The 23,889-nt window shown below is 46.6% G+C and overlaps 1 protein-coding gene across 13 annotated transcripts in view; it reads left to right on the top strand.

Annotated features, from left to right (window-relative positions):
- LOC119170694 (uncharacterized) overlaps positions 1-23,889 on the top strand; it is a 615,982-nt gene that overhangs the window by 219,714 nt on the left and 372,379 nt on the right. Inside the window, exon 1 of one of the 13 annotated variants that reach the window (XM_075886860.1) lies at positions 13,944-14,052. The exons of the other annotated variants lie outside the window; for them this stretch is intronic. The gene's annotated coding sequence lies outside the window, so the exon portion shown is untranslated. Of the gene's footprint in view, positions 1-13,943; positions 14,053-23,889 lie in introns of those variants that run through there. 13 annotated transcript variants of the gene reach the window in all.

Raw genomic sequence — 23,889 nt, 5'->3', positions numbered from 1 at the left:
TGGTGTACGTCCGTTTGCGTGATTCGCGCAATTTCACTGAAGATGTTTAGCTATGTCTTTCCCAGAGGTACCGCGCACTCACGCACAACGAAACAGAGACATTAAAGGACAGAAAAAAGAGTGCTTCCCCTCTGCTTAGACGTTGCGTTTCCGGCAGGTGTGCGGTCGATGCGAAATCAAGTGACTAACATATACTCCTATTTTTTATACGATAGACAGAATTTAGCGATGTAGGTGGGGGGGGGGGGGTGAACAACAAACAAGAGAGAAGGAAGGGAGGTTAACCAGGCACATGCCCGGTTTGCTACCCTACGCTGGGGGAATGGGAAGGGGGCATAAAGATGAGAGAGAGGGGAAAGAGAAGAGAACGATTATTTCTCTTTAGCGATGTATGGGTGAACTAAACTATGAGGAGTCTCTCAGGTGGAGCAGTTGCCGGCCATGTCTGTCAGGCTGGCCCCACCGGTGGCAACATCACCACCACCTCACATTATCCCGACTTCTTTTGTCGTCTACTTTCTGTTTACACAGGTTGTTGGTGCCGAGAAATAAGTGTGATATCACACCCACAGTAGGTAGGTGCTAGGATGCCTACCTACTGTAGATGTGATAGCGCGCTCGATTTCTGGGCGCAAGGAAGCGTGTGTTATTTCATGTCAAAGTGCAGATAAGCGAATTGATGCCGGAGCCTCAACGTTGACTCGCGCAAAACCGGTCGTCTTCGCCGGCATGTCAGCTTGCTCGTGTATTTAAGTGTACCGTGACATAAGCTCTAGAGTTACATGTACTGTGCATTTGCTAATGGACAGGATCAAACGAATGGTCTATGTTCTAACCCGTGCATATACAACTTAACGCTGTTGTGAAGTCGAAACAGACGCGGGCAGCACTGGAGACAGGCGAGGACGGTGACGGCCTCCGGGTCTATAGCTCTCTCGTTCCCTAAACAAACATTCCCTTCCGCTTTTCGCGCCATGTGGCATCGCCCTGAAGCGACATAGGTGCTGTCGCGTAAAGACACAGTAGTTCAGAGATTTTCTGCGATCTGGATCAAAAGAACGGTGGCAAACAAAAATAGGAGAGCAAAATGGGAGTCCCCTGCGACCGGAAAAATTGGAACTTGGCGTGTGCATCCCTCACCTACTTTCTTCTTTCGTTCTTTCAGACCAAGTCAATGTATTACGTAATCCCCTCCTCCATTTCTTGCACATGGAGGGTTGTATTTGATTTAGGCTAATAATAAGCAGTGAACGTAGTTTTTAACTAGGATGATTGGAGGGGTCACACGGGCCGGGTGACCCGTCACCCTGGTTATTGTGGTAGCGCCAACACAAATTTAGACGCCGACTATTCTACCGAAGAGGTGTGCTGAGCTCTCCACAAGCTCAATGGCCACTCCACCCCTGGCCCCGATGGCATCACCAACAAGTTCCTATACTCAACCTGGATGATCCTTCCGTCACTTACCTCACCGACAACATCAATGAAATATGGAAAAAGGGCGTGCTGCCGATGCTTGGAAAGTCGCTCACACAACCCTCATTCCGAAATCGGGCAAGGCGCCGAGCCTAGATCACCTACGCCCCATATCTCTCACCTCGAGCGTGGACAAGGCGGCTGAGCACGTCGTCCTCAGTAGGGTTGGTTGATACTTTGAAGATAACGACTGCCTTCCGCACTACATGATAGGTTTCCGACCAGGGCTGTTCACTCAATCCGCCATGTTACTGCTAAAACATCAAATTCTTGATGGAAGAAACACTCGGGACACTCGTGCCATGCTCGGCTACTTGAATACTGACCCGCAGGTCGAGAGTTCGAAGCCCGGCTGCGGCGGCTGCATTTCCGATGGAGGCGGAAATGCTGTAGGCCTGTGTGCTCAGATGTGGGCACACGTTAAAAAACCCCAGGTGGTCGATATTGCCGGAGCCTTCCACTATGGCGTCTCTCATAATGATATGGTGGTTTTGAGACGTTAAACCCCACATATCAATCAATCAAATCAATTATCAACACTTGATAGGATGTTGCACGTAGACACTATCTCAAATCAGTAGCAGTTTCTGCAACTAACTTTCAGCGTGTTTTTCCAGTGAAATGGAGCGCCGAAATTATTCCCCAAAATATCAAGCTAAATAACGTGATGAAATATGAGCAACTACACAAGGAAATTTAACTGAACAGCCTCGGTGGTATTCTCGGGCGAGTGCATTCGAGATCTTTTGCGACACTCGATACCCTCTTAAGCACGCAACCACACACACAAAAAAAAACGCTGCCGAAAGTTACTTCGATGTGTTCGATACAGATACCGATTCTGGAGGCGAAACAATCGCATCTTTTTAATGGAATTGCCCGTGAACAACGCAACCTAAATGCAAGTACGCTGTCGTATAAGTTTTAGAACCGCGACATAATCGCGAGGCATGTTGCAGAGTAATTGTGGTCACCTCGCATTTTTAACCGGCTGCACATGCATTGTCTTGCGGTTCACGACTGTCGGAGTGCGGCTACCGTGGCCGAGAATCGCACCCATCTTTGAAGTGAGCAGCGTGACACCATAGCAAAGCTCATCAAAGCGTGTACGCTGGTGTGCAAGCACCGTTGGCGATTCTACAGAAAAAAAGAATGTCTGTTTTTGCATTGTTTTACCAGGAACCTCATCGATGCTGCTTTTTTTTTTCATTTATTTTAGGCGTGAGAAAAGCAAAAAGTGAACGCTGGCAGCGCAATGGCGTTCGAAGCGAGCGCTTGTTATGTAAACGCGTGCCACAGAAGGATTCGTAGAGTCCGTGCCGGGACGTAATTCAAGCATCCCACCAGGCTGCGCCACTCCCACTTCTCGGGGGTTAATAGATGCGTGGGAGATGCCCGCTACGCGGTAATCGCGTCCTGCAGGACAAAAATAAAGTTGTTTTTTTCATTCCATTTCATCAATAATATGGTCTTCAAGCAGATGATGCCTTTCTTTCTTTCTTCCTTCCTTTCTATCTTTCTTTATTTCTTTTTTACTCTCTTTCATTCCTTTTTTTTCTTCCTTTCTTCCTTCATGTCTTACTCTCCTTTATTTTTTCTTTCTTCCTTTCTTACCCCCTTTCTTTCTTTCTTTCTTTCTTTCTTTCTTTCTTCCATTCTTTCTTGCTCTCTTTCTTTCGTCTTTTTTTCTTTCTTCTTTTTTCTTGTTTTTTTGTTACTCTTTTTGTTTTTCTTTCTTTCCTTCATTCTTTTTTCCTTCGTTTCTTCGTTTCTTAATCTTTCATTCATCCCTTCTTCCTTCCTCTCTTTCTACTCTTTCTTTCTTTCTTTTCTTCTTACTTGCTTCCTTTCTTTCTTTTTTTTTCTTTCTTTCCCGTGGCACAACGCCTCCTCCTAATTTTTTTTTTTATTTCCTGAGCGCCGGCAATAGGAGCCTCACCCGTGTACTTTGCAGCGCAACGCTTGTGTTGCTGCAGGTCATAATGTAGGTCATGCACGAAGCAACGAAATTCAACACTGAAAGGCCGCCGCGAAATGTGGCAGCTTCAGATGACAAGAGGCATCTGAAAAAGATCACATGACCTTATAAAAAGAAAAAAAAAAAGAGGCTGATTGTCAATAAGCTCATGGTCGAGAGGACAGGGACTATATTGGAAAACGGCGCATACAGTTACCTATGCGACAGGCGCACCCTCGCGCGCCTGATTTGTGTACTACCGCATTACTTTGCGGCGGGTTTTTTGCGAACTGTTTTAATAAAGTTGCTTCTCTCTCTGCCGCCACACAAAGAGAAGTGAGGGTTACCGCAGCTTCTGCGGAGGTTGTACCGTTCAAAAAGCAAAAAAAAAGGAAAAGTGATTATCAATATTATGTTTCATGAAGGTCAAAAGTTCTCCTCATGTGAAACTGGGTCTTGGCATTACAGGGTGAATATTGCAGAGAACGAGTGAGTGAGAACTTTATTTCGGTCTAAATGTGGCAGAGACTAGACGGGATCGGAGTGAGGTGGTGCCGGGAGATGAAGTCTCTGGGCGATGTCCCGGGTCCTATGGACGGTCAGCATTTGGTTGTAACAATGCACCCTGGCTCTCGTAGGTACCGCGCATGACAACAGTGTTTAGGAGCGATATTTGCGAGAACGCTTAATCCTCAGTTAGCCCGAGATCGTGGCCTGCGTCAGAATTTTTTTCAGCCTGTTATAATTGTGTTCAGGAGCTATTCGTTGCATTAGAGGGAACATCCGTTCACAGATTAACATTTTCTGCGCATCCCCGTGTCCTAGAGACCTTTTGGACCCGGGGGTACACTCCACCTTAGCGATCGCCATAACTATATTACGTACTTTCCGCACTTCTTTATTTAGCGATTAACTTTTAGGCCAGTAAACAAGCGTTAATGCACCTCTTCCAACATTAGTTGAAGCAATTAATAGGATTCTTCATCCACTAAGGCGAAAGCTTTCAAAGCTCGCATCAAACGCGAAATTCGACCCTTCGCGCAAGGGACGAGTATTGCTAAAATACAATATCTGATGATGACGACACATATCGCCAAATTTTGTGGCCGTCATTATGACTTCGTAGTGACGTCACGTAACGGAACGTCAAACAATGACGTCATCGCACGACACCGTTGCTTGGTTCAAAGTGGTCCACCGATCACGGGCCACGGACCTCCGATATTTGAGGCAGTGCAAAACCACATAAGCTTGCGAACGGTGGCGGGGCAGGATGAGTTCATTTGTTTGAAGAAACGAAGAAGATGGATTTTGCCTTCGAGTCGTCTTAACATAACGCATGAAGGAGACCTTGAGTTTATATTTATTATTACTGTAAATTTGCGCGGGTGTTTTTATAAAGTGGGGCCTAAACATAATAAAGGTGCACATTGCTTACAATACAACAGATTTAAGTTAAGAAAGTAACAGTTTATCTAGAACAGTACAGTAAACATTACAGGCACATAAAGTATTGGAAGGAAGGAAGGAAGGAAAGAAGGAAGCAAGGAAGGAAGGAAGGAAGGAAGGAAGGAAGGAAGGAAGGAAGGAAGGAAGAACTAGAGAGAAGGCAGGCACGTTAATCAGGCACATGCCCCGTTAGCTACCCTATGTTGGGGTAATGGGAAAGGGGAGTATAAAGATGGTACGTAAGAGATAACTCATGTTCCCCATTACACACTGTCATGGTCGGGCCAGAACGGGCCTTGCGCAACACTGAACAACACATATCGTCTACAATGGTGGCGTGCAGTGTGTGTACTTTTGTCTCTCCCTTTCTTCTATATTTACCGAAGGAAGAAGAGAAGGCGAGAAGATGGGGTGTATCGAAGCTTTTTGGCCTGGAAGCAGGAAAAGCCGTGGTCGACCGCGGCGGCGGTGTATTACGAGAAAGCGCGGGTCGCTTCCACCGAGCGCGCCTATTTCGAGCAGCGCCGGTGACGCAAGCGCCGCTAAGCTTCCATTCATCGTCGCGCACCCGGCGCTAGATACCGGGGACGCTCCGAGCGAGGAAGTTCCTTTTCGCGCACGTAACATTCCCCGTCTTCCTCCTCCTCCTCTCCTGTTGTCTCGGTCGGCGAGCTGACGGAAAAGGCGGAAGCCAAGCGAGTCGGGGCGGACACTCACAGCGCGACATGGTGACGAAACACAAAAACAAACTTCTGACATTGACCGATACACGTTGTGACCGGTTGGATACTCTGTACTGAAAAAAAAGTAAAAAAACAAGGCCCGACGTGACGTAATCTGCGTTGCACTTCGTGTTTGGGTTCGAATGCGGCGCCTGATCTCATCAGGACAGCCATTGTTTTGTCGTGCGTTGGCGCTCCTTGGTAATGTTTGCTCCCCACGTTCTGAGTAGTGGCGAAACAAAAGCAGGGAAGTGGCGTAAATTAGCGGCTACGTCTTGTGACAGCGCGCGATAAGTCGATTTCAGACGACGTTTCTAAGAAAGCCGCTGCATTGCGCAGTCGCGGTGTGTTTGTGTATGGAACCTCGGCGGCTGTTGTCTTATTTGTTGTTGTTTTTATTATTGTTGTTGCTGGGGTTGTCGACGGCAGAACGAGGTAAACGGGAAAAGACAAAGCACATCCTTCCTAGTTTTTCTTTCGTTTCATCCCTTAATTTTTCCCCCGCAGCACAGGGTAGCAGACCGGATTCCCTTACTGCTTGCATCATTTCGTTCCTTTCCTGTTTGTCGTTGTGTGCATAAAACGTCTTACCCATCGAATATTCATCGGCATTCAAGCGGCTGACTGCATGTAGTGTATTTGCAACGCACTTTGTTCTTTTTCTGCCAAGCTATCATACCCTTCTGAAGTAACATGCTGTGTTTACCACCAAAGAAACCTGTTGGGAGCCCCGACCGGCCTGGCCGGCAGCATGCGCTGATCTACCATGGTTGGACGGGTGGCTAAGGCCTCTCAACTATAAGGCTCTCCTGGACATCTTAGAATGCCTCATATTTCATTAAAGCTTTTCTATTCTGTTCAGTTTTGTTCTCGAGCACTCATGCGAGGAACTACGTCTTCCTCTCATTCTCCATTCGTTTCTTTTTTTATATGCAAAATCTTCATCGTTACAAATAGCACACGGCTGTTGTTTAGAGTGCCGCAGCATCCCACCATAAGACACGACCCCATCGAACATGTCCCTCCCCATTTTCTTTGTCGTCGAAGATGGGCATAACGAGATACCAACTGTTATGATCGGCTTGCCTGGCTTGGCCACGCTTGGGTGCATGCGACGTTGTGGCTGAGCCTCCCCGATTTGTTCCAAGTCACCGCTCTTAGCGATGCGCCAAAAGCGGCGACAACACGGCAGCAGTACTTCGAATCTTGCAGCACAGTCGTCTCCACTTGTAAAACCCTTTGAACATGCCCGACCAACTGATGGCCCAAGAAGGGCTGCACTCAAAACGACTCAAAAAGGGTGGCCATCTCTGCGTTGCACCGGAAAATAAGCCACGCGTCTGGGATCCGTGCTCGGGTGCGTTTCTCACGCACGCCGTGGTGCCTTTATGGCGACCGTTTTCCAGAAACCTTCCCCTGCGCGGCGCCGCAAACTCATCACTGCAACGGGCCACACAGTTGATCTGCACGCGTGACCCAACGTCTTGGCGCTGTACTATGTCGTGTAGTGTTTTCTCTGTCTCCATGGGACGAACTAGGCGTGTCTCTTCCCTCTTTCGTGGTTTTTTTTATTTTTTATTTAATAATACTGTCAACCCTCGCTTGAGGGTCATAACAGGGAGGGAGTACAATAGTACGTACAAACAGAAAACCAAAACAACTGGCACTCAAATATCAATGCACACAAGAAACTAAAATTGGCAGTAGTTCAATTCAGCCATGAACAAAATGAGCATCGATTTTTCTGTCAAAAGATTGCATATCGGTACTATTGACAACATGATGGGGCAAATGATTCCATTGTTCTATAGCATCCGGAAAAAATGACCACCGAAAGATGTCAGTGCGAGAGTTGAAAGGGGTTGGGAAGGGAGTGGTGCTTCACCTTCTTCATTCGGGGGCGGAGGTGAGATGGCATGTTCATTGAACTGTCATGGCCACCGTTGTTTTTCCCTGTAGGGAATCCTGTGAAGACGAGAGTATAAAACACCAGCGCAGAGACGCTCTTGACGAGCTCCCATCAAGCTTACATTGAGAGCTTCCATGATGCTAGCTTCATATCGTAGTAACACGCTACCTGTAAATAATGTAAATGAAAATTACTTTTAACATCTCCGGGCTCCTTTCCTCGACATCTCCCCGAGACTTTAGCTGGCTCCGGTTTTACGGGCAGACCCTCGGTTACATAAGCACCTACCACGACGTTGGTGCACTTGCCGCAGAATGTTAATGCTCTGCATTAACAGTCTGCACCAACTTCTTCGTTATACCGCTGCACCTTTGTTTTCTCTTTTGGTGTCAAGGTGGTGGTGCCATCGTGCATCTCTGTACATGCTCAACCCCTCTTAGACAAGTGTTGGCTGGCCGCCAGCAAGGAGGCTGCGGAGAAATAGCAAATGCGCCACGAGAGGTGTTAACGCTAGAGCGTTAAAGAACTCAATTTTGAGAAAATACGGCGTCGGTGTCGGCGTCGTTGATTGTGAGCGAAAAATCATCATCTTGTGTGTGACAGAAAAATCGAAAACGATGCAAATAAAATAAATAAAAACTTCTGGGTCACTGTGGGGATCGAACCCGAGTCGTTTGGGTCCGACCGAGGCGGGGTCGTTTGTGTGGCAAACGAGTGTTCTACCGTCCTTGTGAAGACGTTGAAAATAACTTCCTTTAGGTGGAAAGGCAGCGAATGTGGCACAGGATTTACAAACACATACGTCTTCTAAACAAGCTTCACTATACAACATGAAGGATTTTAGTAATAATGCGTGATACAGGGCGTCCATTTCAATCAGGCATCAGAACGTGTGACTACAATAAGGACTTCGTTATTTAAAACCGGTAACCCACTACAAAAGGCACGTAGTTGGTGCATAGCAAGTTCCGAAACATTTTATACACTATGTGTTTGAAGTGCGTACTAAGAACAGATGATCGCCATCGCGTTCAACTCTTAAAAGGCGAAGTTTTAAGGTCCCCTTCTTCTACACGTACAAGTTAGAATTATCAAATATAGCGAACTTAAGTGCGAAATATTTGTGATATAAATATTAAAGGGGTGAAACATTCAGCTAGATATTCTTTTAGACTGACTCCTGAGTTCTTATATGGCGTAGAAAACAGCCCTGTGACTGTAACCCAGAGTAGAAGCGCCAAAAAAAAAAAAAAAAAAGAACAACTGATTCTGATATTTCCGAAACCCGATTTCCAAGAGGTGGTGCTATGTATCGTCTTCAGAATGAAGCCCAAACTCCATAAGCGCGAAAATGCACGCGACAGCGACGAGCGACGCGACGTAGATCGGCGTCGCGCGATCAGTCGCTCGCGCAGGCAAACTCCATTCACGCGACGGCTTCGGCGAGCGAATTCCACTGTTGCTGGCATGAGGCCGTCAACTCGCACCAAGAAAGCCGCGTAGCGAGCGGTTTCCAATTTAAAAATAAAATATATTGTTGTGTAATGGAACGGAAAGTGTTTATTATTGCCTTGCAGCATCTTTATATGCGCATGCGTAATAAACATTGCGTTATTTCTTGTTGCGCATACGTGACTCGGGCAGGGTCACGTGCACCTATGTAGTCTTCGTCTTTTCCGGTTTTTCGCTATTGGCTGCTTGAGCCCAGCACTTCCGGGCGATGAGCGACGGTTTCCAAATCTGGAGAACCGAGCGATCGCGCGAAAACGAGCACGCGACACGTCGCGCGAACGCCCTGTTTCGTCGCTCATAGCGTCGCTCGTCGCTGTCGCGTGCATTTTCGCGCGTATGGAGTTTGGGCTTGACGTGAACCAGCGACAGCATAGAAAGTAATGACTGGTGATTTAGTCCTATTTTGAGAAGGGTCACAGAAAAGAAAGCGCTCGGCTTGCGACAAAATAAAAAGAAAGTGCCGAATGTGGCTATGGCACATCGTTTTCCGAAGCTTGCCTCCGTGCAGTGACGATGAAGCCACAGAGAACACTCGGCTGCTGACCCGCAGGTCGTGGGTTAGATTCCCGGCTGTGGCGGCTGCATTTCCGATGGAGGCGGAAATGTTGTAGGCCCCCCGTGTACTCAGATTTGGGTGCACGTTAAAGAACCCCAGGTGGTCGAAATTTCCGGAGCCCTCCACTACGGCGTCTCTCATAATCATATGGTGGTTTTGGGAAGTTAAACCCCACAAATCAAATCAAATCAATCACAGAGAACATACGCACAACCTGGAACCTCTGCGATTCTGCTTTTTGTGTGTCGCTGCTTCTTTCTTTCTTTCTTTCTTTCTTTCTTTCTTTCTTTCTTTCTTTCTTTCTTTCTTTCTTTCTTTCTTTCTTTCTTTCTTTCTTTCTTTCTTTCTTTCTTTCTTTCTTTCTTTCTTCCTTTCTTTCTTTCTTTCTTTCTTCCTCTCTTTCTTTCTTTCTTTCTTTCTTTCTTTCTTTCTTTTCATTTCTCTCAATTCGCTCAATTGCGTCTGTGCTCTGCTACTAATTGTTGATTTAACTGACCGAAGGTGGACTCGTATAAGCATATAGAAGCCTGTAGGTTGGCACTCTGTAATTCCTCATACTAAGCCGCACTGCTCACGTTGGCTTGTACGTCTGCATCCGGGAAGTGAGGATGCGGCTTCTCGTGGCATACCACATATATCAGCACTCAAAGTAGTAATACCTATCGGTATACCTCAGTGACGTAAACAACGTTGTAAATGTTTTGATGGCGAAATACGCGTTGTGGTGTGGGACCTCACACGGTGAAAATTATAGCAGGCACCGCGGAGCCAAGACATAAGTGCGAACCACCCGTTTTATTGTCTAACATGTCACGTTGCTCAAACGTGCACCGTGCCATTCATGAATTAAAGCTTCGACTTGCTAGATCGAAAAAATGCCGCTGTAAAGATCACCCCCTTAGTCCAATCTATAAAATTCATTACTTTTCCGTTTTCTAAGATATGAATTGTTAATACGTCAATCGTACGTGTCATCGCTTAAATAGAATCCACACAACGTTTGTTTTTCGTTTGTGTGTTTGTGCTTCTCTTCCTCCCTTTCCCTTTACCCTTTCCCCAGTGCAGGGTAGCAAACCGGATATGTTTTCTGGTTAACCTCCCTGCCTTTCCGCATTATAATTTTCTCTCTTTTTTCTCTTGTTTTTCGCCATCTCAGCTTGATGCGTTGTTCAAGTTTTTCATCACGAGGACAGGTAACGAGTGGATCGAACCTGCCGCCCTCTCTGATGCCACCGCTTACGAAGAGGCTCCGCTGACCGGCAGTTCCCGCTTTCCTCTGCGACGCTTTCGCGCCCTGAGAAAGTATGTGAATAATTAAGCTGAGCTGGGGGTCATCTTCGTCATCAAGAGGAGAGATAGACGGGTGTTTCCTTCAAGAATCCTCATTTCGATGAAACATGTTACAACTTTTCCTTTTGGAGGGACCGTGGCGCTCAAAGCGTTTATCATACTTCTCATACCCACAGAAGCAATTCTGTCCCCCCCCCCCCCAGCCCCGTCTATTTTTCGCCCCTTAATCATTTCCCTCTGCGCAGGGTAGCAAACCTCACGTGGGTCAGGTTAACCTCGTGCTCCCTGGTTTCCCCTGGTTATCGCTTTCGCTCTCTCTCTTTACTTCTGCCGTGTGTCACGTATCCTTCTGCCGAGATAATTAGGACCACGTTGTCTTTTATGCGAAGCATCTCACAGTTGTAGCGTAAACGAAGCTTTCCCGATAGTTTCGCGATGAGTTCTTGCTCAGCTTTAAAAAAAAAGCATTTTCCGAGCTGAAACACGCCGCCGCGGTGGTCTAGTGGCTAAGGTACTCGGCTGCTTATCCGCAGGTCACGGGATCGAATCCCGGCTGCGGCGGCTGCATTTCCGATGGAGGGGGAATTGTTGTAGGTCCATGTGCGCAGATCTGGGTGCACGTTAAAGAAACCCGGGTGGTCGAAGTTTCTGGAGTCCTTCACTATACGGTGTCTCTCATAATCATATTTGGGACGTTAAACCCCACATATCAATCAATCATTCTGAGCTGAAACGTTGAAAAAAAAATGGTGATGTGAAGTCGAACGTACAACCTGTTGAACAAGACTAAAAATAATTAACTTTAGCTGCACTTATTACTCTAGCTTTTATAACAACGTAAGAAGACCATGTATCTTAAAAATAAGCATGACGCAAGAGAAGCAAGAACGAGAGAGATGAGACGGTGCCAAAAGCGGTCGTATCAAATGGTTCATTTCGAAGAATTGTGGAAAGTTCCTGGGGCAAGTCAGTCATCTGTGCTCTGTTGTGCCCTATACTTTTTTGTCTGTTGTGCTTTCATTTCAGGACTAAAAACCCAACTCTCCCATTTTGTAATATTGTGTCTCTGCCTTAATGCACGAAACACTTCTTTGCTACCACAGTAGCATTCGGGTAGTTCGACGTCATTTCTTTCGTTGCTTTTGTTTAGAGACGCTGGTGACACACAGCGCGTCTTGCATCATTCGTATGCTGCAGCATGTACGGAAGAGAAAAGACCTTGGCATGTACTCGTTCACCCAAAAATTTCAGCCGGAAGTAGCGAAAATAGAAGGAATTCCGGTGATGGTGAGCCTGTGCCGTGCGATAACACATAAAAGATGCTATATTGTCGGAATAAGCGCTGCCGGCTCACTTGCGTCCGCCCGAGGGCGACTTCATGGTATACGAGGCCTTCCATACAACCGTGATGGCGACGGCTGCCCATAAAACTTAACGTCGGCCTCCAGCGTCGCGAAGGCAGATGCGCGGGCCAGAAAATGTCTTCGTGCCATACTTCAGCCGTTTACGAGCCATTGTAAGGTTTGTATACGGCGGGCCGGGAGCGCATTCTATTTTGACGGTCGGTCGCGTGGTTGATGCGCGCACATTGGTGTGCGAACCCCTCGCTTACGGCCTTATGTGGCCGTCCCCCATTACGCGAGGTCGCGGCCGGAATGCGGAATTGATGCAATGGAAGGGGAAAGGAAAAAAAAAACTGTCGCTGTTCTGTACAAACTGGAAACGAAAATGAGCGCGTTTGGGCGACAGTTTCGGTTATAGCGGATAGTTCGCGACTAGTACCCGTGTAGTGTCAGTAGTCGTTCCATTTAGCAAACGAAGGAAGCGAAATCGCGGCGTTGGGGTTGGTGTATTTGTGGGGGCGAGGAGGAGAGAGGGGTATTATGAATTTTTTTTGCGTGTTCATGACAGCATCTTGCGCGAGTTATCGCAATGATTCAGTGAGTGCGGTCTGCGAAATTCGCCATTCGTTAGATGGCTTTCGTACCCCGAATGGAATGCAGAAGAGCGAGCTACTACGACATACTGTGCATCCGTGCAAAATGAGAAGACTTTGTGCCCACGAAGCGCTCATGCGAGGCGAAGTGAGGAAATTGTCCCTCGCCCAGAACGACGCCCCGTTTCGCTTGCAAGTTCCAATGGTTGAAGTACACGACGCCAAGGAGTCAAATTAGGCTAGTTCAGAATTGTCCTTTATGGGTAAAATTCCTTTTTATGTTGCTCATTGAAAACATGTGCATGTCCTCTTTCCTTCGTTCCTTTTTAATTTATCGGGTTTAAGGGCGCGGTAATGGCCCTTCAGTGTGCAAAGTACGCCGCGCGCATTCGTTACATGGCATGGAAAAGACGAGACGGAGAAACCAAGAGTTTATTTCTTAAAAAGTTTATCGATTGTATATCACAACAGACGGAAAACAGACTAAGAGAATGTGTTCGAGTTTTTTTTTTCTCTTTTTGTATTGTCTGTATGTTTTGTATACATGATATATCTCGTATCCAATTTTTTTTTCTTAGCCTTGAGGTTTCTCCTTTTCCGAAATTCGCTTCATCGCGTGTCTCATTGTGCCGTGATGATGTAACGCCTCCTTGCAGAGATGCTTTTTTAGTTTTATTTCTTCAAGTAAACACCCAACTCGTGCGAAAGGTCATCTGAGGTCATTTAATATTTTTTGTAGCCGTAATTCATAATACACTTATGTCTTTTGTGGTTGTGGTTGTATGTATTTGGAAATATATCGTACAATCTAAAATTTTTAATAATAAAAGAAACAAACATTTTAGAACCATTTCGTAGCTCCTTTGTTGCCTTGGCTTGGAACAAATAAACCGAAATAAATGTTTTTAAAGGTTTCAAACTACGACCGTTTTTGTACACCGACAGTTGTTCGGGTGCTTGTATTGAGTTTGTGTAATGTGCAGTGCTGCTACTCCCTAATCCCCCCCCCCCCCCCAACCGTCTAATACTTTTTATTTGACGCTTCATACTCGCGTGTCTAACGTTCAAATAACAGTTCAAATAACTGAGGTATTGTTCAAACTAACGTTTTCTTCTTCTCTTTTTGCTCTCCGCTTACAGGTAAGTCCTGGCGAACACATCTGCCTTGAAAAGAAACAATGATGCCCTTTGTGGCGATGTCCCGAGTTCAAACCACAGGCTGTAACACCAAAACGCCTAATCACGGTAAGTCGCTGAAAGAGTACAGTTCCACTGGATGAGCTGCCGATGGCAGTGCCCGAACTTTCGTATATATGGTCACTTTCCCGACGCACGCGAGATTACTTTTGAAGGGTCAGCGGTAATTCAGAACACAGTAAGTTACACTCTGAGGTTTTCACGCCGATATACACTTGTTAGACCATACAAATATTTCTCGCCCATGCTCCTTGCCTCAATTGTATATGCGGTAACCTATAGAGCACCCTGATTGATGGCTGATGACCTGCGCAATCTTTTGAGACGTGTAACGTGTGACGCTTCACTCCACCGAATAATCAACAAGCCCGTCTAACGCAAGTGATCCTTGGGAATGGCAAATTGCAACGCCTTTCGAGTTATTCAGACCACGGAAACAATGCAACTGTGTATATGCCGCTGTGTGGGATAACGCCAGCGCCAAAAATTTTTCAGCGTACGAGGGGCGTTCTCGCGCGATTCTTGTGCCTGTAGAGATGTAAAGGTGTTGAGTAAATAATTTCACGTAGAATGTTCGTTGTTTTTGTTCCATATATACACATTTTGTTTTGTTATAACTAAAACGTCTTGTACGTGCGAAGCTTTCGCTGTAACCATCCCGTCTCTCTGTCACAGCGGTGTGGATTACACTGCGCGATGTAACGGGTAATGATATAATCATTTCATCACATTGTAAGGGCCATTCGACCACGTATGGGAAGGGGAGTCTTTGTAGCGTTGCCAGGGGTAAGCCTTCTAAATTTTTCCTAACACGAAGATGTGTGCAACGACGAAGGAAAAGTAAATTCTTCAAGCAATTTCATTTCGCCCGAAGCACTTGGCAAGTCTTTGGTCACAAAAGTATAATTGTCCGCTTCCTCGGCGCTGGCCTTCTTCTGTCGCCGTGCGATATATATATATATATATAACACAGCCTTGCTTTAGCCATGAGTCGTTTGGCCGTGATTATGGCGGGATGGGGATGTAGCAACAGGAAAAAAATATAAAGGAGTGGAAGAAACTACCATCAGAGCTGCACAACTGTGTCGAATGACGAAATACTAACAGAGGGCAGGGAACGCGCGAACATTTAATAAAAAAAAAAACTTGACTGATCCCCCTTATCGGAATCCGTATGTAACACGAAAGTGAAGCGTGTATTCCCAAGGGTTGCTGAGCGTTGATGATGTGCATTGCTTCAGGAACAGCAACGTGTTGCAAAGTCGCGTTAGCTACGGCAAGCAGCTAGAAACTTGCAGTGCACATCTCAGACAGAAAGCACGCACGGAACTTGCATATACACACGCCCCGCCGCGGTGGTCTAGTGGCTAAGGTACTCGGCTGCTGACCCGCAGGTCGCGGGTTCGATTCCCGGCTGCGGCGGCTGCATTTCCGATGGAGGCGAAAATGTTGTAGGCCCGTGTGCTCAGATTTGGGCGCACGTTAAAGAACCCCAGGTGGTCAAAATTACCGGAGCCCTCCACTACGGCGTCTCTCATAATCATATGGTGGTTTTGGGACGTTAAACCCCACAAATCAAATCAACTTGCATATACACACGGCGAGCGCCGACTAACAGCTGTCGCAGCTTGACACTTGAAGCGCGCTGTTAAAACAGAAAGAAAGATCCACGAAGCGATCGCACAAAGGTACAGTGCTCAACTCGGCTGTCAATAACGACGGAGCGTCGTGCCCGGAACAGCACGATAGACATCTGCAGTAGCAAATACACCACATCTGAGCATGCGCGGTGCCAATGATGTGCCTGCCCTGCAGTTTCCATCCTTCTTAATCTTCGCGGCCGCGATGGCTGCTTTGGCCGTCGAAGCGCTTTCAACACTACAAAATCAAAATAAAACAACAACAAAAAGAAATATTTTCGCTTCGTGATATCGTATCACAGCGACAACGGTTTTACATCGTCTTTCTTTCTTGTTTTTTTTTTCTTCGCGAAATTGCTCAGAGCGCTTTCGATGGCCAAAGCGATTGTTGCGTTCGCGGCGATAAACAGGGATCAGTATTGCGAGGCAGGCACATAACTGGTGCCGCGCATGCTTAAATGTGGTGCATTTGTGACTGCAGGTGTCACTCGTGATGTTCCGCGCACGACGCTCCGTCGTTATAGACATCCGAGTTGAGAACTGTACAGCAGACAAGCGCGAACAGCTGTTAGCATTCCTCCTATCGTGTGTGAGCAGCGCACTTCTTTCGTAAGCGTGGCCGCTGCAGCGAGCGAAGTGACCTTCGTCCTTTCCGAAATTACGAGTCTTATAAGCGCGCGCGCAGGGAGAGACGCTCCGTGGAAGCGGTGCTTCGTAGAGACGACGACCTTTAGAGCACGCCCAACGCGAGTCCGTCGCGCCATCTGGCCACTGATAACGAAAACGTGCTAAAGTTACGAAGTTCTGAGGACCGCCAAATGGTGTATGGTGTATTTATATGGCTTGTCATCAGCAGTACCAAGAACGTACGCTCCGTAGCGTAGTGGTAAACACCGCGCGCTTTGAATTGAGAGGTTGCTGGTTTGATTTCGTGGGGCAAAGGCTTGCCTTTTCGTTTTTTAAAAGATGATAGTCTTTCCTGTGGTACTTCGACGCAAAAGTTTTGATCTGTCTGTACATTTGTCTGTTTGTCAGCCGTAACGATACTCCAAACGGCCAACCCCATCTGCAGAGCTCACAAGTATTGCTCATGTTTCAGCTTTTGTACTTGTGCGATTGTCCATTAAAAAGCAATTATTGCGCATATCTGAGGCATCATAACAACGCGTCAATATTTTGTGTGTCCTTATACTAGAAAATACACACATAAGCAATTCTAAGGAGCGTAGCGTTTATCACGCTGCGCTGATAATACAAGGCTATGCAGAAAAAGGCAAGTGTTTCCAATGCTTTGCTAAGACGACACGGTGGTGACACCTGCCCGTCACTTTGCGTTCTTCACCTTATCGCCTCCGAGACAGGCGCGCATGCCTTCCTTCGTTTTTGAAGATAACTGCCAGATGGCGCTCGTGTCTAATGTGCCTCGATGCGCTCGTTGGTATTCACTGCATGGTTTGACACTCGCTAGCGCAGTGCCTTTAGAATATAATTCACCAATTTTCTCGCCCAGAAGATCAAATAAACGTTTTTTTTTTTTCACTCTCTCCAAACGCAATAATGTCGTCTTTCGACGACATTTGCAGCGAAACGTGCAGATGCGGAGCCATTTTGTTTTGCAATCTGTTAGAAAGTATTTCACAGTGCCATATCCGTGACGTAAATAAGTCAGCGGAGTCGTGGTGACTCCGGCATAAAACACTTCCGTGTTTTAAGAATTTTTCAAAATGTTGCTAGTACAACCGCTCGTTAACTGGCGTTGGTCAACTGTAACGATTACCACTATAACACTGTTCCGCCGTGATGGTCTCATGGCTAAGGTACTCGGCTGCTGACCCGCAGGTCGCGGGCTCGAATCCCAGCTTCAGCGGCTGCATTTTCGATAGAGGCGAAAATGTTGTAGGCCCATGTGCTCAGATTTTGGTGCGCGTTAAAAACTCCGAGGTAGTCGAAATTTTCGGAACCCTCTACTGCGGTTTCTCTCATAACGATATGGTACTTTTAGAACTTAAACCCCACATATCAATCTATCAGCCACCATAATACTGCAGGTGTGATATACGTGCAATACGGTAGGTCAAGCCATCACCACTTGTGAACTGCGTACCAACAAGTTGAAGGGCGTACACGTTAATGCCGCATACATAAGCAAGTAGTGTGCTACCGTAGCGGCAATATTTGTAGCTCTGGACAGTGCGTCGCTTTATATCTATACCGGCGCGCCCATTATTCGGAGGAGTGCGCTTGCGGTTCCCTTAAAATGTCTCGGCGAACAACACGCATTCTGAGAGACATGACTGATGAGCGGCTAGCTGTGTTTACTGGCGCACAAAGGACAATGGACGGGCTGACGATGAAGGCCCATCACCGGCGACTACCTTGTGCTAGCTGGAAATAGCGCTCGTGTTGCGCGGCGTTGCGGCGGGCGTGTGACGGGCCGGCGTTTGTTTCTTCGCTTGGCGCGCGTGCGGCCGCGCTTTCCCATTGGTTGCTGAAGGCATCTCGCGCGACCTTTAAACCGACGAAGCGGGTCACTTTTAATTGATGATGATGATGCCAACTGTTTTGTTCCGCCAAATTTAATTAGCGCCTCGAATGACATCACGCCGGGCACCTTGAACTCGAATGTTTTTCAGAACTGTGAATGTCAGAACTGCAAACTACTTGAATGTCATCCAGAACTGCGCTCCCGAAATCGTGGAGTTCATCGTGGTTGCCCTCGCGCAACTTGACTTTCATCGTAGAACTGGCACGAAGAACGGAGCGTGTGGATTTTCGAAAATAGTTATTAAAATACAGCGTAAAAATGAATCATGCTGCTCTATATTCATCTGCGTAAGGCAACTAAAAAGCGAAAAGCATATTGTGTATCTTCCTAGTGACCCTTTGTACATCGAAGATTGTCGGTAGACCTTTTAAACGAGTGACGTTGTCCTGCTATGACGTCATCGTGTGACGTCACGTCTTGTGATGCCATGATGGCACCATCGCGTGGTGATTGTTGCGTCGCATCGTGTTCGCGTCGACGATGATGGTAGCTTTTCGCGTTTGGCTAGGCATCTCTCGCTTAGACGCCTCATAAATACTTTTAATGATCGTGTGATCTATAAGACGAAAGCCTTAGATCAGACGACCATCATACAGACTCGACCAATATGCCGAAACAGAAGACTATCCGCCACGGCGGTTTATGTGGCTACCATGGTCGACTGATGACCCGTAGGCCGTCCTGCTGACCCGTGACGGCACTGCTTTTAGGGGCGAAGCTCCTTAAAGCGGCACCCGTTCGTCCCTCGTCGTAGTCGTAGTGCGTAACCAATCTCACATTTTGATCTGCAAGGTGGTACCGGTGGGAGAATTCTCCTGGGCGTTATTGAACAAGAACAAATTCGCAGTGTGCGCGTTAACTAAAAGCCGAACTCTCCTGTCTCTCATTCCCCATTAGCAGCCATTGGCATGTACATTGAGCACTATCTGACAAGAAATGGTTGCTACGTTATACTCGCTGGGCGTAACCTCCTTGACTTTAGAAAGGTTTAGAGAGCGTTGAGCTGCAGTGCCACGAATACAGTGAACTAGTATATACCATGAACTCGGGGTGGTTAAAGGTGGGAAGCAGACACGAAGCGCAAGCCGGAAGAAAGCGTGCGTGTGCCACCTCTCGTTTAGTCCTTGGAATTTCCGCTAAATGGCGATGCTTCTATATGCGGAATATATGATGAAAAGATGCGAGATGGTGGTACTCGGAGTGTTTGAACTTCGAACTTTGAACTTTGAACTTTATTATGAGTAAACAACATACAAGAAAAACATGTTAGCAACATCTGGATCCTTAGCAGAATGCTAGTATGGATCCATGCAATTATAACATACATTAATTAGAAGCAGGAGAAAGAGTTGTATAATGAACGACATTTTAGTTTAAGATGCAGATTGTTTTGATAAACATATCACTTATACACAGATACCGAACACATTGAAGAGGAAAAATCCAACATATACACTACACTTTGAACACGTTTTTGGTTTGCATACCTAACGTAATACATCTAATGTTTCTGTACATCTGGTGATAGCATTCCTGGTTAGCATACAAAACATTAGTTTAAAATCATGTCACTTTTCATCATTTCACGAAACTTATCAGTAGTCTAATAGAGCTCTTTGTAATGACGTTTGAGCATTAATGTGAAAGCATTATGCTGTTTCACTTCCACTGTTGACTAGATGAACGAATGTACACACAGACAGATGCATGGACGGACGCATGGATGGCTGCACGGACAGATGGATGCATGGACGGACGCAGGGGCGGACGCATGGACGAACGCAGGGACGGACGCACGGATGGACGTGTGGAGGCACGAACAGACGCACGCATGACCGGGCGGGTGGACGCACGGACGGTCACACAGACGGACGCATGGACGGACGGAAGCAAGAACGAAGGAACGGACTGATGCTTCGCCCCACTCTCCATCATTCATCCCGTGGACATGCTGCCATTTTTTTTCCATGGCTGAAAAAATGCATGAAGCCAGTGCGCTTAGGTTTACGGGCACATTAAAGGACCCCCGACACCGAATTTGGAAACTCGAGATGCTTGTGTTGTTGGATAGTCCTGCATGTGGGGACACCCCTGACTGACCGTTAGTGGCTAGCATAGCCTAGAAGATATTTAAATTTGGTTTTAAAGTAAGGGTTCGTGCTTTTCCGAGTATTCAGGTGCAATAGACATTTTCTGTGGTTTGACGTAGACCGTGACTCTCCGTGTGACGTTGCGGGGTCAACATTTGCGAGGCACGCACTATTGTTTGTCACGACACTCGCTCTGTTGTCGGGCTGCTCTCAAGGTGGTTTTGGCTGCTTACACTAGAAGTGCTTTTCTTTTTTTTTTTCTGAGGGCGACACACTCAAAGCCCCCACATCGTTTCATTATTCGCCGCAAAAGGTCCCCCCTATTTGAAAAACAGTCTCAGGAGCTGCTCCGCTGTGGGGCGCTAGTTTCTTACTGTATTTAGGCGGGCGTTTCGAAATGACGCACTAAGGTTCTAAATTAACGTCGCTAAGATTATTTATACGATGCGTTAGAGCATTTACTATATAATTTTGGCATTGCCAGACGCAAAGCTACAACTTACTGTAAAACAACACGCAAAGAAAATTTTCGCTGTCAGGGGTCCTTTAAAGAATCCTTAGTGGTCGAAATTTCCGGGGCCCTCTACTACGGCGTCTCTCATAAATGTATTGCGGTTTGGGACATTGTACTTCTACATTTATTATTAACATGCTTCTTCTTCTTGTTCTTCTTCTTCTTCTTCTTCTTCTTCTTCTTCTTCTTATTATTATTATTATTATTATTATTATTATTATTATTATTATTATTATTAATAAACAGAAAGCTATAGGCTTGCCTCTATTAATATGGCCCCACCGCGGTGGTATAGTGGCTAAGGTACTCGGCTGCTGACCCATAGGTCGCGGGATTGAATCCCGGCTGTGACGGCTGCATTTCCGATGGAGGCGGAAATGTTGTAGGCCCGTGTGCTCAGATTTGGGTGCACGTTAAAGAACCCCGGGTGGTCGGAATTTCCGGAGCCCTCCACTACGGCGTCTCTCATAATCATGTGGTGGTTGTGAAAGGTTAAACCCCACACATAAATAAATAAGCCGCTGTGAATAACTGCCAACACAAGCCATCATTTAGCCAAAACAAGGAAACATGTAGTCATTGCTGGTAATACGTAAGCAAATACGATAATAGTTCGGTTCAGCAGGGAACCAGACGTATACCTTAACAGAAAGTAGGTGATACGCGCGAGAGGCACACGCTTTCTTCAAGAAATATACGCCGAATTTATTGCCGTATAGTTGGAGGTAGTGTAACGTGCGGATAACATGCGCGATGTTTCACCTCTGAGTCACTATAGTTCATATTGATGGTCACTTTGCGATGTCGCGCAAAATCTCGCCCCGCTCGTGGTCACCGTATTGAGTGATTTGTGAGCGTTCATTAATAGGGAGGGGGGCACTGCGTTTTAGTCTTCTCGTTTTAGTCCTCGGAATGTCCGCTGTATGGTCGTACTTCTTTAAGGTGAATATATGTTGAAAGATTCGAGATGGTGGTACTTGGAGTGTTCACTAGATGGATGGATGGACGGATGGATGGACAGACATACAGATAGACGGACATGCGGACAGACGGATGGGCACACCGACAGATGGATGGATGAACGGAGGGACAGACAGATGGACAGAGAGACAGACAGACGGATGGACGCCCTACCGACCGACCGACCGACCGACCGACCGACCGACCGACCGACCGACCGACCGACCGACCAATCGACGGACGTGGTCAGCGGATAATTCACAATTTGCCGATAAAACTCTTCGAAGCTTCGCACCACTTATCGGCAATTCATCACTCACTCTGTGGATATGCTGTGATTTTGCTGTGATATGCTGTCTGCGCCGGCCTTGCGAGGCGAGAGATGAGAGCGACAGTTTTGCGGGTGTCTTCCTGGGTCGGCACGAGACGTAATCACGCACAGTAAGAATGTAGACAGCGCTGACGCCGAAGTGCGAGATCGTGCGACTAAGAAATGCTCCGCTTTTTAAATTACGCCGTGAACAAGTGCACAGAGAGTACCAACCAACGGCTAGTCACAGAAAAAGCGACAATGATGAATATTCATTCGTGTTAAGAAAAGGTTCAGGTTCAGAGTCACTTGGTACTCTACTATAAGAGAGCATAAAGCCGTCCCATGGGTCTCACACTTGATGAGGCCCTGTCGACAACGCAAGTGTGCTAGCAAAAACGTTTAACGATTACGAGTACTTCGTACTCAACGATGGGAGAGCACTGAGCCGTCCCGCTGAAGGCTCGGAAAACAACAGAATGCAGCGGCAACTGATACTGTTAGTTACTGCTTTTGCCAGGTCTTTCATGAGGTTCGTTACCAATCATGGCCGTATGGGGCTGTGCAGCACGCTCATGCATGGTGACATTAACCGAACGGCACAAAACCGTTGCAAGCATGCGGGACTGTGTATTCAAAGGAAGAGAGGATAGCCCGCTTTCGGTAACGACAAGTCTTTATTGTATATATGACAATGAAGTTACTCGACGTTTTCCGCAACAGCATCGAATTGTCGCGAGGATACTTCGAATACGAAACGGCGACAGGTTCCAATGACGCTTGCGCTCAAACCCAGGATTTCGCTCCAAATGGACAGTAGGCTGCATTATACAGACTGGACTCTTCCGAAGTCTACTGTCACGTTCTCTTTCTTCAGAAAACTGCGGGGGAAAAATGTTACAGCAAGAATGCACCGGTGTTGGTTGTTAAGGCGAAAACGTTGAATGTCTCATCTGAACGTGAAAAGTGACCGTCGGCATCCGGTGGCGTCAGCATGAGTGACGCAAACTCACGTGATAACATCATTTACTTGACAACGGCACGAGGGAGTGTCGAAATGACTATGGTAACTGAAACCGACGACTTTTCAAGTAATAGGGGCTCTGACATCGAACCTTTGAAACATTTAGTGCATTGAACGCTTGACCTCACATGCATATAGTTGTTTGAGTCCCGAACCTTCCAACTGTAACGTACCCTCGGCATCTGAAATATCATCATAATCATCTGTCTATGGGCCTTCCACTTTATTTGAGTCAACCTGCTGCTGTGCTGCCACGTTATGCGCGCAAACTTCTGAATCTCATCTGCCCTCTTAACGTTCTGTCGCGCGTTTGTCTTTTTTTTAAATACCATCAGGTAGTCTTAATGACCAGTGTTTATCCGGCCTTGAGGCCATGACTATGTCCAAGCATGCCCTTAAAAATCGAACCTTTACAGCATGCACTCATACTTCGCTTATCTTAGACACTGCGGAGTACCTTCAGCGCAAATCTTTGTGTTTATCTATACTTGTCTAACGTACCGGTAAGAAGCAGCTGTTATATACCTTCCTCTTGAGGGATAGTGGCAATCTATAATTCAGTATTTTAGAATGCTTGCCAAATATCCTCCCCCCAATTCTTAATCTTCTAGTTACTTCAATCTCGTGATTCAGCTTCGCGGTTAATTACTACGTGTCCTAAGCAGACATGCTCTTTTAAACCTTCAAGTAAATTGATGCCTATTTCGAAGCGCTGTTCTTTTTTGAGGTTGTTGTACAATACTTTCATTTTCTGTAATTTTAAGACCATATCTTCCTGCTCTACTGGTCCAATTTAGTAACA

Source organism: Rhipicephalus microplus, chromosome 2 (genome assembly GCF_043290135.1).
Source record: "Rhipicephalus microplus isolate Deutch F79 chromosome 2, USDA_Rmic, whole genome shotgun sequence".
NCBI lineage: Eukaryota > Metazoa > Arthropoda > Arachnida > Ixodida > Ixodidae > Rhipicephalus > Rhipicephalus microplus.
The sequence above is the reverse complement of the archived record's forward strand: the minus strand, read 5'-3'. Positions and strand labels throughout refer to the sequence as shown.